Source organism: Uloborus diversus, chromosome 4 (genome assembly GCF_026930045.1).
Source record: "Uloborus diversus isolate 005 chromosome 4, Udiv.v.3.1, whole genome shotgun sequence".
NCBI classification, from domain to species: Eukaryota; Metazoa; Arthropoda; class Arachnida; order Araneae; family Uloboridae; genus Uloborus; species Uloborus diversus.
The window spans coordinates 178,397,711-178,413,715 of record NC_072734.1 but is presented as its reverse complement, the minus strand read 5'-3'; the positions used below and the strand labels follow the sequence as shown (position 1 = coordinate 178,413,715).

Genomic DNA, 16,005 nt, shown 5'->3' with positions numbered 1-16,005 from the left:
TGTTCTTCCTAAGAAACTTGGTTACACTGATGTATAATAATTTCTACAAACAATTAAAAAATGTACAGGACAGTTAAAATGTTATGTGTTTTTGCACAACAGAAATTAACATCAATAAAGAACAAGTATATGTACGGTGAAAAAAGCTGAATAATTAAGTAAATAAATAAGCAAATAAATAAATAAAATAGAAAAAAAACTACGTTAAATTTACAATTTTTCAACAAAAAAAAAAAAAAATAAAAATAACAATAATGATAAGACAACCATTGATACAGTGCAGAACCTTTTATCCGGGAACCAAAATACCGGGAAACCAGAAAACCGGCAACTGTTTTCCGATTTTTCCGCCATTTAAAAAAAAAATATACCATTTTGGTAATTTTTGAAAACTATGCCTTTTTTCTGAAATACCAAAAAGAATATGAGCGATTTCTTAATAAACACCATATTACTCACGGAAAACTCGGGGGAAAATGTTTGCAAATACCAACTTCAAATGGTTGTCCTTTATGCGGGGCAAAACTTCACAGAAAAGTAGTGGAATTTTTTTTCTTTTCCAAACAGAATGTGAGGGTCTCAGGTATTATGAATAAATCAGTTTTTTGGTGTTCAAAATATTCTCTCACTCTTAGTTTTTAATATTTCGATATTTATAAGCATTTCTGAACTGTTTTCTTCTTATTTTAATATGCATAACTATTTATTACAGTAATTTAAGTTTTACAAACAATCGGCTAATAGCGCTTTTCAGCGATCCAGAAAACCGGGAAATTCAGATATCCGGGATAGCGATGGTCCCGAACTTCCCGGATAATTGGTTCTCTACTGTATTTGCTTTTTGCTGCGAAAGTACATATTCCTGATTGCTAATTGGCTCCCTGATAATCCTCCCTGCCGATTATTTTCTCGCGGATTATCGGGGGTTTAATGTAATATAATTGCATTTTATTGATCGTCAAGTTTCGTTTTTAAAAAGCTAAATTTGTCTTGCATGGGGTATCAGAGTGACATCACCCCGAGGGCCCCTTGTTTCTATCACTTTGTGACTTACCATACGGGAATCCCTCGGGAAGTATCAGAGTGACAATGGGTACTGCGACAATTCACACTTTTGGTTAAAACAGTGAAAAAAGAAAAAACCAGTCATTTAAACGAAATTTAATGTCTGTGAGATTTTACATTGACGTTGAGAGTATACAGTAATTATAAACAGCATTTTCAGGTACATATGCAGATTTAGAGATATGCTCAGGTTTGTCAGTTTGTGCCACATTGTAATCCTATATTCGTACACTTGCTTGACCAGCAATGGTTTATAACTAGTAAGAAGTATGTTGATTTAAAAAATTTCATATTTCAGCGAAAAATTGTATCGTTAAATAAATTTCTTGTTTCTGACTTTTTGCTGCTGTAAACGCTTACAAATAACGCAATACAAATTTTAGAGTAAAACAAAAGCTAGCCACACTTTTCTACACGAAAATACAAAATGATAACAGTTTTTCACACTTTTCCAAACGATAATACAAACTGATAACAGATGTCTACTACATCAACTTTTTTTATAGCAAACAATAGAAAATATTCACGTTTTCCTTTTATATTAGATCTAGTATATTGGTTTACCATATCAAGGTGTGTTTGAGTGTCTTTCTTCTGCATTCATCCCAAGAAGTAAAATATTTATTACTAGTGGTACCCGCGCGGCTTTGCCCGTAATAGAAAATTAAAAGGTCTTTTGGTTCGCCTGTATATTTACAAATAATGTATGGTGAATTTTCTCGCCAATTGGCTTGTGCCCATGTTACGGTTCCACGTTATGATAGTTTCGTAATTTACTCGTCCATCTTATGAAAATTTTTGTTCTTAAAATTGGAATAGAAAAAGAACCACATAGAATTTTCGAAAAATCGCTTCGAGGTGCACACCCCCATGCTACATACTAACTTTGTGCCAAATTTCATGAAAATCGGCAGAACGGTCTAGGCGCTATGCGCGTCACAGAGATCCTGACAGACAGAGATTCGGACAGAGATCCTGACAGACAGAGATCCGGACAGAGATCCTGACAGACAGAGAGACTTTCAGCTTTCTTATTAGTAAAGATTTCCAGGTTTTTTTGTATTAATTTATTTTTTAACTTTGTACCAATTAACAGATTACTACGCTTTGCGTAAATCTAAACCATTTGCTTTCTCTTCTGTAATCAATTTCCATTTTCTTTCAAAGGAATTTCAACTTTTCTTTTTGAAATATGCTAAGACACATTTCCCGCCGGCACACAAATATTTCCAAATATCTATAACACCAGATTATACTTTCCTTTCTGGATAAAATCTTTTACAGGAGCTCTAAAAACGAAAAAGAGATTTTGCGCAAACCTCAAGTGCAGCATACATTTTAATACCGCAAGCACACTGCCAAAAATATTAGAATTCATGCCGTCTCAACCGGTGTCAAAAACCTCCAGTGTATCATTCTAAACGCAAGCTCACAAGGTATGCATGACCTTTGCCCCTGCTTTGCGGCGCATTGTTTTCAGAATATATCATGGATTTTTTTGTGAAAACTATCCGATTAGTTGTAGAGGGAAAGATAAATTACACGGCGCTAAGCCCCGACTCGCCTCTGGCAATGGTCCAATATCTAGAGTCATAATAATGCTTCTATCATTCTTTAAGTAAAGTATGATAGAACCTCTAGGGCAAGGAAATGGCATTCATGTTCCTGAGGAATATATCTTATAAGCAAGTTATGCAGGTCTATATTTACATGATTTTTCTGCATAAAAATTCGCCGGGCTGAAATAATGTTATTTCTTTTTCCTTAAATCTAATTCAGCGGGGCATTCTGTTATACGAAACACACATAAAAGTGCCAGCTGCGGTGCGTGAAGGGGGGATGGCAGCCCTTGCAGGGTATCATATGAGAAGAAATATCCATATTTAATGCAAAAGAAAAGATGCCCCAATATTTCAAGAAATGCTATTTATGCTTTTTGTTTTTGAAATTCTACACCTTCTGCAAGACTAATAAAAGGCGATTTATTGAAATAGTATAGCCTGTAATTTTTCTTTTAGTTTTTTGACTTTAGCATTTTAAAGTAATATTTGAGGTTTTGGTTTTGCGACTGAAACATCTTTCAGAAGAAAATGAGGTTTTAAATAAGTAAATTAAGGTATTTGTATCAATACAGGACCACTTAAGGAAATTGAGTTAGCTATATATAGTAACATTTTTAAGAATTCCGCAATTCAGATTATTTATACATCATTGCTCGAACTTTCATCCATAGTAATAAGGTGGGTGCCCCAATTAAGGCCATGCATTGAACTAAGGTCAGCCCCAGTTGTCTTACCCCAACTGTGGGGTATGATAACAAAAAACATTGTTTTTTTTCTTTTTTATGTCATGTGAGACAGTGAGAAGCGAAGGATGTCAGTGAACATTTTCAAGTTTTGAGTAAAACGCGTTTGAAGATAAGGTCCTAGGTAGACTTTCATTGATTTTTTTTTCTAAATCATGCTGTACAGCAGAACCTACTAAGGCTACTAGTACTATCTTTTGTCCCAAGACAGAGGAGGGGTTCACCTACCATTTGTACAGGTTATCTCCAAATTTTAAATTTTGTCACTTACATCCCTTTGCTTCTCACTGCCTCATTTGGCAAAAAGAGGCATTTTAAGTGGAGACGAACAGATATTCAGTTTTTCATTAAACTTAACAATTTAAAGAAGTCGTTATTATAGGTTTTCAAAATTTTAATTAACATCCTACAGCGGAAATCTTTTTTGAAGCTTAATATTGTCATCTTATCCCACTTTTTTTAAATATAAAAGAAGAAATATCATAATAAGTCTCAATCTCATATAGTCAATATCTTAGAAAGTGTCGTTATCTTTTAGATTAACAAAAATTATTCTATTTTAATTTTAATTAATTTTTTTTTAAATCTTTCATATAATTTTTTTTAAGCAATAAGCCATAATTAACTTTTTTTACTTTTTTTCAGAATTTGAAACATCAAGTAATGACAACGAACGTGTGGGTTGAACAGGTAAGTTGGAAACTATAAATTACGCAACTTTTACTTGCTGCACAACTTACCGATAAGAAATATGTTCATTATAGAGTAGAAGGGTCATTTCACGGTGTTTTCGAAATTTATATAGAGTCCGTAACGAGACATTTTTTTGCCATAACTTTTTAGTTTACTGTTTGATTTGCAAATTATTTTAATTTGAGTTAGTGTGTTGGTAGGAAAAGCTCAAAATAAAACAATAAGCTAATCAAACAGTAAATTAAAAAGTTACGGCAAAAAAAGGTCTCGTTACAGACTCTACATAAATGTCAAAAATACTGTGAAATGACCCAGAAAGATTCTTATGAATAGTTGAATATTTCTAAAAACTTCGTTACAGTTCCTAACGTTTAAACATATAGCATATGTTTCATTGACAAAACTTATTTTAAAGTAATTCTAAATGACTTTAATCACCGACATTCTAAATTTTACGATGAACTTACTGAAAAAAAGTCCAACATAAGCATAGATTGTTGAGTTAGTGATTATTTTTTAAGCGGAAGTTTCTTGCGTCAGGTTCAATCAGCGCCATGGACACTGACTAACGCCACTGTCATTCATACCTGGACAGTTGTTTTTGTTAGTAGACAGATTTCGTACGCTCCTAACGGACAACATAACTGTTTTGGTACACTTTTTTGCACTATTGCTACTCATTAGAGTAACTAATGAGGAAACTAAATTCATGCATAACTCAATTAATAAATGATTTTTATTTATGCCACTACTGTGGCGCACACAAGAAAAGCGTCCAGGGAGTCCGGCCTCCTCCCATGGTCCTTGAGTTTTTTAAGGGACTATAATCCTATGTATGTAGTACGTAAAATAATTCCAAGCAAAGGCAACTATAATTAGATTTAATAAATGGAAAAACAAAAATTTATTTTCTCTTTTTCTTTCCCAAAAAAGATGAACTGTATGTGAACATAAATTGTTCTAGAATGATTATTTTGCTTCTCTGATTTTTCTTTTTAACTATGAGAAAAGTAAATACATTCATTCTTCTGCTTTTATTTGTTATTCATAAATTAATTTTATTAACAAATGTTCGTAATTATTCAATTTTGTTAAAAATGTTTTCTGCTCCCGACAGTCGATAAAATTAAAAGAATATGTTTGGATGCGTTTTGGAGTATGATATCAGAAGGGTGGACCTTTGATTCTGGACCCCCCTTTTGACAAGTACTTGTGTGCGCCACTGTGCCACTATCAATCTAGCTCGACCATTTGTTGAGTAAAGATAATCTGATCTGAAAATCTTGAAGATTGTCTGGCGTGTATTTCCCTCCCTCCCCCTCCCCCCATTTTACACTTTTTAAAATAAAAATATTATTTTTACTCTATCAATGAGTAAAACGGATTTTATTTGGAAAGTATTTATTTTGTAATTGGCCTAGCAAAATTTATAAGGATACATTTTTGAATTCGAAATATTGGCCATTTGTTATGTAAATTTAAAAGCTTTCTGTTATTTCGGAAGAGTACTTTTTGGAGTATCAGCATCTAAATGATTTCTGAAAGCTAATTCCAAAAACATCATTAACGAAATATTTTATGCACAGCTTAAAAACTACTCAACCCATCCCGAGACAAAGACGGCAGCTTATAAAAATTCCCTAAATGGTAATGCATCGTGAAATTACTTCGATAACATGAAAAGATTAATTTCCAAACCGACTACAAAATTCCTTTCATTGATTCTTCATTCCGTGAAGAGTTTTATTTAACTACCTCTTTCATCAGCAGTCCAGAACTGGCTGCCTGACGCTAGACCACCTGCGATCTCTAATGTCTGTGATGGCCGCGAAAGACAAAATTCAAAGATATGAGATTTGTTCGGAGCGCGTTACCTCATTACCAAAACTATTAAGTTATTCACCGAAGCATGAAACACTCAAAATTGGAAATGGCGGTAATGTTGCGCCTTCGCGTGCCTCAGTTGACAAAGTTAATGTCACCACACATGAACGCTTTCGGTAGAATCTCTTGAGAAACATGTTTGGATAGGAGGACATGAATTAAGACTGATGTCACCGTAAATGCCCGCGCTGAAAACTTTCAGATATGGAAATATATTTTTGGATTTATATGCAAATAAAGAAAGCTCGGTTTGAATTCATGACGCTGAAATTAGAGTTTTGTGATTTTATTGTTATTTTATTTTTGGAATTATTAATATTTTTGAATATTAGAGGTTTTATATCCCCCTTTCAGTCACATAATCTGATGCGAGTATTATCTAACAAAGGTTTTTTATGTACGGTATTACTTCAATTAACAAATCTTCATATATACAATAGCCAATTCACTTCACTTCACTTCACTACTCGAGGGACCACAATGCCTGTCATTGTTGCGACTTAACCTGTTACTGCACCCTCGAGGCTTTTTATTAAACAATTACAATATATAGTTACACAAAAACAGAAGGCATTTACAACGTATAGTTCTACAAAAACATAAGACAATTACAACATATATTTACACAAAACATAAGACAATTACAATATATAGTTACTCAAAGATCTCTCAGCAAGTTAGCAAGTACAGTCGACAAGAGTAGACATTGGGAATGGTGGTAATATATACCAAGTGTCATCAAGGGTAACGCTCTTGATGTCACCAACACTGAAACTCGCACCATAGCATGATAATTTGATAACATTTTTTGGTAATGTTTGACATGCAGGGAAATGCTTTATTTTGACAAGGCTGAACTCGATCCAGTTACTTAACTGCTCTACTGGTAAGACTGTCATTTTAGGAGAATGAAGAAACGAAGAAGCGGTCAACCATGAACGCTATCTTGTGTAGTTAAGGGTCAATCCACTATAGTTAGGGTTAACATTTCAACTATTAAAATATCAACAAACAGCCAATTGCTTAGTTCAAATGTAGAAGCAATTTTCACGCGTCATACCTTGATGGGCGATTTTCTAGTCTCCTTTAATAATGATTAGATAGAGAAATACTTTCGCTGAAACATTCGGAAAAAAAAACAGCTTGAGATGAATAAATTAAGTTATTAAAACATTCAGATCAGTTTTAAACTACCTTTTTCAAGAAATAAAGTTAAAGTTCTTCGAAATTCTCTTTTACTGGACAGATTTTTCAAAATACGTTTCCTCGATGTTACTCAAGTTCTCAAAGTTCCTTAATGAACACTTTACCTTATTAAAGTAACAGATGTAACAACAACTACTTTAGCAAGTCTTGTGCAAACACGGATCGGGCTTCATTTTCCTCCAATTTCGTGGCAACACCTTTTCGAAGCTTCATTCTTCGTGGAATCTTTTTTATTTCTATTTCCCGATTGAAGAGTGCTGAGGGGGAGGTGCAGTCTAAGCTATCGTTCGAATAAAATCAACATGGACACCTTGATTAATTTCCTAACTTTGGCGAACAGTATAAATGTAAAATTCGCTGAATAAATAAAGAATCCTTACCCTTTCTACGTCTGGAGGGTCCAAAAAATCTATCCATTAAGGGGTGGTTGAGCGAGAGCGGGGTTAAGCAAATTTCCTTCGAGTTTACAAGGAAGTTTTCTTTATGAGCAGCATGGTGCTTAATTTGTCTCGCTAATGAGGGGTTTGAATAAATTGTTCTGGATAAAGAGCGACTTATATCAGAGAGTCGTTTAAGTTTAGTCTCGAAGTTACTTAATGATTTAGCCATCTCGGATCTTGGGTTGCGTTTATTTGACTGTTTTCAGACCGTTCTTTTTTGCTGCAAGAAAAAAAAAGTATTCAAATGATCTGCAATTTCGGGACATGCACCAACTCTTTTTTCGAGTTCCTTATCACCGATTTCATTTAAGGTTGGATCAATGCGAAGAATACTTTCTGCAATTGTCGCAATTTTTGTATTCTCAAATTTGATGTTTGTTGTTTTCGTATTGTGAGTCTTCAGCTTGAATCCGCTATCTTGCAATGATTCAAGAAACTTCTGAAGGAGGTAAAATATTCCGTTCTACGTTTTTCCTTTGCGGTAAAAAAAGAGCTACAGATAGTCTACGTAATCTAATTTCAAAAGAATAAAAAAAAAAAAAAGAACTACATAAACCCGGCGAAAAAATTTTGTCATTCACTAAACTTATTATTAGGTTGTAAGTTTTGAGGTATGTATCTGTGTAAACAACTTTTAAATTCAAACGTTTTAAATTACCTTCTATATATAGGGTGTTCCGTTTTAACCTGCAAGACCATTATTTTCGCAACCGTTTGTCCTAGATGTATACTTCCAATTGCAAAAATGTTCAAAATCAGATGCTGAGTTAAGATATTGAAAGTTTGAAGCCAAAATAAAAATGAGTCAAAAATACGAAATTTAACTTTTTATCCGGGCCCTAACTAATATTTAGAGAAGTAATCTCCATTGAAAACTGTTACTAACACAAAAAACTTGACACTTGTGCGACCAAAACTCAAGGAGATATTCCAGTATAAAGTTTGGAGGGACCATATAGAAGATGAGTTCTGAACTTATCGCTCTTTCAGAAGAATGACAGATTGTCAAAAAGTATGATAAACAAGGTCTTTATTATTTTCATTGCTATTCAAAAATAAATGCAAATGTTATGCCGTGATACGCAAAAACACGCTACAAAACCTCTCTATGCACACATGTAATTTTAAACACTTGTTAACCACTATATTTTCTCCCAAAAAGGTGTTACTGACGGCGAGTGTGTAAGTCACGAAACGCTGTGTTTCTTTTCTCTGTGAATATTGGCCGTACTAATTTCAAACTTTTTGTGTTGGAATTATTTTTCAATGGAGATTATTTTCCTAAATATAAGTTAGGGGACCTGGGGCCCGTATAAAAAGTTAAATTTGGTATTTTTTAACTCATTTTTATTTTTACTTCAAACTTTCAATACCTTAATTCTGCATCTGATTTCGAACATTTTTGCAACTGGAAGTATACACCTAGGACTAACGGTTGCGAAAATAAAGGGTTTGCAGGTTAAAACGCTACACGCTGTATAATCATTGTATGTGCCACTTACTCAGATTTGTAACGCAATTTAGTTGTAATTTTTGTAATACAATTATGGTAAAGTTTCATTCTTATTGGTTCCTGATCGGTTTATAATTTTCTCATTGGTGTTTGGCTAATCCGCTATTTTTATCTTTTAAGCTGCATGCTTAACTGCTCTTCGCTTTTGTCGGATGTCTTTTCATCCATAAGCTCATTACTTTATGCATTGAAAAAGGCGTTCCTTGTAACGCCGAAACACGTGTCTGTGTTAGTCTGCAATTTGTGCTTTTTTTAACGTTGTTTTTCTTACTTTACTATTCAGCACATAGGTATTTATTTATTTTACTTAGCATTAGTAAATAAAATTAATTTATTTTTAGCAAATGCTTAATTAAAACATCAGAAAGTACAAGAACGAATGTATTTACTTTTTTCATAATTAAAAATAAAAACAACGAAGTCAAAGCATTATTATACAGCAGTTTATATACAGTTCGATTTTGCAGGGGAAGAAAGAGGGAAAATAGACTTTTTTTTTATTTATTAAATCTGAAATTATTGTTACCTTTTCTTAATTTTTTAATTACTACATACATGGGTTTATTAAAAAAACTTTACGGTTAATTAAAAAAATTCAAAGTCGATGGGATGGGTCCGAACCCACTGGACCCTCCCTTGTGTGCGCCACTGCTGACTTGATACTACAGTGCTGGTAAAAAAAAAATTGCATCACCCTCGCATTTTCACAACAATGGGATTATGTGAGAAGTTTTGGTCGACCGATTAACGATGAATGTATATGAAACTCTGCAAAACTTATGAAATAAACAATTAACAGCAGGAATCCGATAATTGCTTACGTAGATCAGGGCTGTTTCCTGGCCAAGGCAAACTGCTGACCTCTTGCTCATTTTTCCATTTCTGAACCTGAAGAAAATTACTTAATCCCATGTCAATTTAAGTCTAATGGCAGGAGATAGGTTTTTAAATTGTTACTTTCCAGCTGTGCACTATGGCACGGAGCTGAATCATCCTGGAAAATGACTTTTGAAACTGAAGGAAAGTGATTCCGGATAGTAGGAAGCAATTTCTCCTCCAAAATGCCAATATACACCTGAGCGTTTACTGTTCCTTGCACAAAGTGAAGCCCACCATCTCCTTGATCAGAAATACATCCCCAAATCATCTGGGATACGGGATGCTTGACTGTGTGTTGAATGCAGTCGGGATGATATTCCTCTCCGTTCGGGTCGGGTGATGCAATTTATTTTTACCACCACTGTACTTCTTTTAACTTCTTGTTACTTGTTAATCTTCTTATCAATACTTTCTAGACTTTTGACTTTTCAATTAGTTTGCTATGATTATGAATTCGCAACTGATGCAAATTAAAGATAAAACTAATTTATTTATTTATCTATTTTTTACAAACAACAAAAGACATCAATATGTTTGCAGAAATCGCCAATGATGAAGGCGATAAAATTATGATATTACTCGAAAAATTGTAAAAAAAGAAAAAAATAAACGTTGCTGACACTTGTATCAAGTTTTAAATGAATCCTGTAATTAGTGGCTTTATAAAGAGCTCCAGAAATATTAATGTTTTATTAATTAAGCTCTTAAGTGTCCAATATTCGATTAAAAATATCTCTTAATATACTGTCCCTTATAAGCCCAGAAAACTTGTATAGTTCTTGAAGCAGAAAGCTTATAACTTTTTCAGAAAAATTTCAGAACAATCTATAGAATCCTTACCAGAAATGGTTCATTAACTGCAACTTCTTATCGCCGACCGAATATAAAACTTGAAACATAACTACAGTCATTAAGCAGTTGGAGGTGCTTAAAAAGTTTTCCATTCAATGAACAATAATTTTAAGAAACGATTCTCAACTGCTGAACTCCCGGGGGACATCGTAAAAGCCTTTTGTATTAAGCCTCTTAGACAAATTGGATGATTTCCCAGATATTTTCGTCATTAAAGTACACTTTCGTTTCGTGAAGAGAAAAATAAAAATGCTATAAATTAAAACAGCTTGTTTGGTTATTGGTTTTTGACTCAATTATATCCCATTAAATACCCATAGGGTATAATTACAATCGGTTTGAATCTAGATCGGGATTGTATGAGATTTTAAAATAAAATCGAATTTGAAATAAACTTCCAGATTTGCTTGCATTAATTTGTCAATAAAATTCATTTGCTTTCAAATTTTAAAAGTATTAATGGCAATTGACTTTATGTTTTAGAGTGGAATTGAATTGTAAAGTATAGGTTTAAATTCTAAGCTTTGTTTTACTTAAACAATAATGGACACTGACGAGTGACACCTATAATATGAAAATTTTTTCTCATATTTTAAACGAATTATTATCAATCGTTAGAAGTTTAATGTTTTGCTTAAAAAATAAATAGCACAGCTTATGTTTCACTGGCACATGATGGGGAAAAATATAGAAAACAAAATTGAATTCAACGTAGGAAAATATGGAGCAAAGTGAGATGATAAAATATTTTCATGACTTGCAACGCCCCTTTTATAGAAATATTTCAACAATGTTTTTAATCCTCCAGAGGGCGCGAGCTCAGACCAACATTAAAGGTCTTGCGTATTTTTTAGATACACTTCCATACATTCAATTTTACGGCATATCTCGAAGCTAAAGAGTCTAGCACTTTCAGACGTGGGGCTGGTATACCGGACATGAACTTTAAACAGCTGCTAATCATTTATTAATTGAAAAAAATACGCGATTTGTTTCGTAGTTAACTCTTTACAGTCTGCTTATTATTATCTGTGCAACATTTTTTTCATTTTGAGATTGACAACATTAAGAAATAAGGATTGGGAGAGAAAGAGAATGGGACTGGCTCATTTTCCCAACCACGGATTCTCGTCGCAAAAGCGAGTTTTTTTTTTTCTGATTTTTTAAAAACATATAATCTTTTATTAATCATTTCAAATGCTTATTTTATGTTTTGTTATTGTTTAGAGAATATTTTATAAAGAAGTTTGTTTGATACTTCATCGTTTTTTTTAATCTGAAATATGTATTTCAATAACAAATGTCCGGAATATTGAACGTCTCATAACTCTTTTAATTTTTCACCTATAAACTTGAAATTTTGTCTATAAGATACTCTTTACCATAGTACTCTGTCTACCAAATAAAAACATTTTTGGTTGAGTATTTCAATATTCCGTCTGAAAGGGCTAGAGTGCTAGTCATTTTAGATTATGATCTGCTCTAATTTTTATGTTTAGTTAAGTGTTGAAATAGAAGTAGTGAGGCAGATATACGCGGGAATGTTATTATTATTATTTTTCTTTTTTCGATTTTCTATGCTTTTAAAGAATGGCCCAGTAACAGGAAAAAGCTCATGTCGTATGTTGCAGAATCTTGAGAGAGTCTGTAGGTTATTTCTTAGTTGAAGCAAAAAAGACCTAAAATTATTACTGAAAAGTAACCTTAAATTTTAGCGAGAGAAGATTTGTACCGTGCCATATTTTCTGCGATATAATCCTCTGTTAAAATGTTCTTGTATTTCTTCAGCTTAGCGTCTTATTTTTAAGCATTTCTCGGTGCTAATTTTAGATTTTACGATTAATCTAATGTCAGTTTATCTTACAGACTATGTTTGGAATTCCGTATTTACGTCACAAACTGCTGAAAGAAATCCTACATACAGGTAGAAAGGTTTTATTACAGCAGTGGCGCACTGTTTAAGCGTATTTCTGGAAGCAGTTCCTAAAAATTGTGTAACATTTAAGCTTTAAATATTGTAATTAACAGAACATCGAGTGAAACAGAACTTACATAAATAGTCTCACGTATCTCTCTCGGGTTAGGAATTTCTGTGGATATTGAAGGGGGTCCAACTTAACAAAGATCAGGATCAACGATCAGAAGTATTAAGCATTAGAGATAACAGGTTCCCATGGATCATTGCTTTTATCAGCAAGTTCCTCGGCAGGATCAGATGCATATTACAAACTACAATCTATAGTTTTGTGTTCTACCGCAAATAAAAGCGTGACATATCTTTTTCGTTCAACAGTTTATTTCTATTCTCGTTAAGATACAAGTAGAGCTGGCTTTCCGGAATGCTCTGATTCAGCCCCGTCAAATGGGTGTTTCATTTCAATCATGCACTTCTTAAAGGCAAATCGAGCCTTTTTTCTTTTTGGTGTATAGTTTTGTATTGCATTTTACGTAACCGTTCATCTTTCATAGACTTTCATAACTTCTTGTGTATACCTTCTAAAATTTACCTTTGTTGGAAACGTTAAAAAGATGACGGAAGGAGTCATTCAGTTTGACGCACTGTAACTCTAACAGCTCACATTCCCTGTCAACCATTGCACACGATGATTTGAAAATGTTTTAGAAGTTTTAATAGAAGGTTTCTCTCCATAAAAAGCCAAATAACTTTCAAACAAAGCAGTGTTATAAAATTAGGTTTTATCCACGTAACGAGTACTTGACATTCCGTGTCAGAAACTCAATATTATGTCATTTGAAATTTCCATAGGTGACCCATTCTTTTACTTTTTGTTATTTTGAATACATGAATGCAGCACACTTTTTTCTCCTTAACGAACAACTAAATGCCTTTTGAATCAAAATAATAAAATTGTAGTTCAGTTAGAAGCGCTTACCTTTAAGCTGATTCTTAGCTAAAGAAAATTACAGTAAAGGATTACAAAATATGAATGTCATCAGACCTTTACGGTGACGCTGATGCTTTAGTTCGCAGCACGATAGTTTGCATTGTCTTCAGTAGAGGGGTATGCTACAGAGACATGTTTTTTTTTTTTTTTTTTTTTTGATTTTTTGACGATCGTAAATCTCTTGTTAGTTTATATTTTCTTTGTTTGTGGCAACTACTAGTGCATTGTGGGCTATTGGTTGTTCGACCTTATTTATTTATTTATATTTAACTATTTATTTATTTATTTATTTATTTATTTTGAAATTAGTATGAATTTCTTCCGGAGATGATTGTTGCTACTAAATCTTTTGCCGTTTGATATGAAAAGACGTGTAGCATTTCTGTCAAAATTACTTTACTTTCTCAATAAAGACTGGAACGGACATTTTAATTTCTTTCATTCTATAACACATAACTACATTATTCAGTAAGGTACCGCTCTATAGCCAGGGCAAAGGCAGAAATACATGAAATACACCGCCAGCTCAGTCAATTTCCGCCAAAGACTGCAGTTTCGTGTTTATTAGCACTCATCAGCCCGACATAGGAGTGAATTGCAACACAACGGAGCCCGGCTGTATTAGCTACCAGTTTGGCACTCTTGGCTTCCTTAAGAGGTTTTCCACCTCCAGATCAGTCACTCCTTTGCCGGGCTAATGAGTGCTAATAAGCACGAAACTGCAGTCCTCGGTTGGAATTGACTGAACTGGCGGTGTATTTCATGTACATAACTACATTATTTCATAATATTCTAACCTCAAAAACACTTTGAAATTAAAAACATAGTGAGATTTCTTTCCTCTCTCTCTTTTTGCAGACATGGCACGACTACAAACTACAGTGGGAGCCCAGTCACTACGGTGGAGTCGAGATGATTCATGTACCAGCCGAACACATATGGCTTCCAGACATAGTGCTATTTAACAAGTAATAGAAATTAATATGTTTCAACTAATAAATGTCACTTTTCGAACTAAACCGGCTTAACATGAAAATGCCACATTAGAATTTGTAACACCAGTGCAGCCAGAAACACCTTCTGAGGGGGGGGGGGGGAGTGATCAAAAATACATTCTGGAGGGTTTTTTTTTTTTTTTGATGAAAAATACTTTCTGGATGGGTTTTTCTGTCTAAAATACCTTCTGGAGGGGTGTTTTGATCAAAAATACTTTCTGAAAGGGATTTTTTGATCAAAAATACCTTCTAAAAGGGGATTTTTGATCAAAACAGCCCTTTCATTTGCATAAATTGCTGTATTAGAATTTACATTTATCACTATAGAATTTACTTAAAAGACTTTTACTTCATGATTACTTAGAGAATTTATACTTAAAACCAGTGACACTCATGGATGTTTTCACCTCCACACCCCCCCCCCCCCCCCTCACAGTGCTACTGATTTGTAATAACGTTAAAACCAGGGATTCTGGATTTAGAGCCTATGCCTGGCAAGTAAAGTTATTAGAGCAGTGGCGCAGTGAAGGGGGGGGGGGGTAAAAATTGCCCTAAGAGCCATTGGTTTTAACATAAATGCAAATTCTAATACAGTAGGTTATGCACATGAAAGGGCAGTTTTCATAAAAAAAAAAAAACCCTTCAGAAGGTATTTTTTATCAAAAAATCACTTTCAGAAGTAATTTTTGGTCAAAAAACTTTCTCCTGGGCCTGATTAACGCACGGTCTGACGGGTCCGCGGACCTGGGCACCACAAATTTAGGGGCACTAAAATAGCCTAAATTAACTTACTTACTTCGTTTTTTTTTTTCTGTTCCAGTGAACGCTCCTTTTCAGCGTTGAAAAGAATCAAAAATCGTTTGAGAAGCTGCGTTTCTCAGGATAATTTACAGGCGTTTTCTTTATTGACCATTGAAAATTCTGTGACATCAAAATTAGATTTCGATGATGTGATCGACACATCTGCCCCTGTTAAAGAGAGAAAGAAGCCTTTTTAAAGCTTGATGTCCGAATTAGTTAGACTTTTCTTTGCTATTTTTGCAGTTTTAATTTTTTTTTTTTTTTTTAAACTCATTTTCGCCTTCAGGTGAAGCAATTTTAACTATGTGACTATCAAGTGTTTGGTATTCAAATCCCAGGTTTCTGTAGTAATGTGTAGGTTTCTAGTATAAAACAGTGACTTTAAAATTGGGCTGATTTTCTCATGGGGGGGGGGGGGGGTTGCACCATCTTCTTTCCAGGACCTGGGCACCAGTTTGTCTTGATC

General features: G+C 33.7%; 1 pseudogene; it reads left to right on the top strand.

Moving 5' to 3' along the window:
* LOC129220368 (acetylcholine receptor subunit alpha-like) overlaps positions 1 to 16,005 on the top strand; it is an 82,543-nt pseudogene that overhangs the window by 40,132 nt on the left and 26,406 nt on the right.